The sequence below is a fragment of the Pteropus vampyrus genome, unplaced genomic scaffold (genome assembly GCF_000151845.1).
Source record: "Pteropus vampyrus isolate Shadow unplaced genomic scaffold, Pvam_2.0 Scaffold246, whole genome shotgun sequence".
Taxonomy (NCBI): Eukaryota; Metazoa; Chordata; class Mammalia; order Chiroptera; family Pteropodidae; genus Pteropus; species Pteropus vampyrus.
In genome coordinates, this window is record NW_011889027.1 from 445,724 (window position 1) to 447,312 (window position 1,589).

Consider the following 1,589-nt stretch of genomic DNA (forward strand, 5'->3'; position numbering starts at 1 on the left):
TGCCACCTGCAGGAAGCTGCCGGCCTCCCGTGCCCACACCCACTGCAGGGCACTGGGCCACCCAGCGCTGAGGTCCCCACTGACCCCGGTCCCCTTCCAGATGAGATTCGTAAGGACAGAAACCACATCTTGGGCTGCTTTACACAGCAGACTGTGTTTCAGTAAATTTACGTGGTTCCGCCCCCTTGCTTCCTGTCACCCGTCACCTTTCCTCATGCTGGCAGCGGACATGCCCCTGCTCGCTGCCTCCGATAAGTCATGAGACTGCAAAACGCAGGGGCCCATTTTGATCCTTCGGCGTCACAGAGTCCAGGCCCCGGGCAGGGGACAGCCACACGGATGTCCAGGGGCCTGCAGAGGCTGGCAGCACTGGAGTCGCGGGCAGCTGGTCAGCGAGTGTTCTGACAGCGGACCTGAGCAGAGCCTGAGTCCAGATTCTCCACGCGTGGGTGACGGCAGTGTCACCCATGCAGGACAAGGTCGTATGAGCTGCACTACCCAATATGGTGGCCACTGGCTGTTCAGATTTAAATCTGAAGTGAAAATTAAGGTTGAATGAAATTAGAAGTTAGCTCAGTAGGTAAATGGCACGTGCTCCGGAGCCACGCGGGCAGCTCAGACACAGGCTGTCCGAGCATGCACAGTGTCCCTCTGAGGGCTCTGTGGGGGACACACGCCAAGCAGAGTGGTAGCCCCAGGGTGGGGCCAAGCCAGAGACGGGGCGCGGGCACCCCGAAGTATCTGAGCCCAAGGTTCCCGCTGAAGGTGTCGTCCTTGACATCACCCTCACAGCCGGACGCCTCCCAAGCCCTGAGGAGACTTTTCAGCAAAAGGACCCTCCGTCCTCACGGTGCCTACGCCCCTCAGGGAAGGAAGCAAAGGGACAGCTCGGCCAACACACTATTCACACGGGAGCTCCCCCTTCTGTTCCACGCATGACCACCCCTCCTGGCCACCGGATGCCCAGTCGCGATGGGCATCTGTCCTCACTTCTGCCAACAGCAGGTGCCCAGAGGGACGCATGAGCCCTGCTGGTCTCCACCCAAACTGCCAACCCCTAGGGTCACGGTTGATGGGTCAGTGACGGTCACTAAGCTCGGCGTGGGCAGCTGCATGGCGAAAGCTAGCAGGTACCCTGGTGGGGACGACCCCGCCCTTAGGCAGTGCTACGTTCCAGGCTTGCCTCAGGCACAGACACACGCATGGCCCCGTGCGCCGTGTGTCCTATAAACAGTGCCTGTGGGCCACACGGTACAGACACACAGAATGGTCTAGAAACCGAGCTGCCCAAGCAGCCTCTGAAGGGGCTCGCGAGGTGCAGACAGCAGCCACAGCCTGCAGCCTCGGTGGCGGTGGCAGCAGGGGGCACCTTGCGGGCCTATGGCAGGACTTGTGAGCTCTGCTCCCTGCTCATGGCACCCGAGGGGCTTCTCCAGTCTGCAAACTTCCTGTGACCCTCACAAAGCATTCCACACATTCCCTGTGGGCTTCAATCAGCCAGACTTGGACGCTCCTGTTTACAGCTAGGAAACGCCGCCCTTGGCTCCATCCACTGAACTCAAATGGGTTTTGCCTGGTGGCCGCCCCTC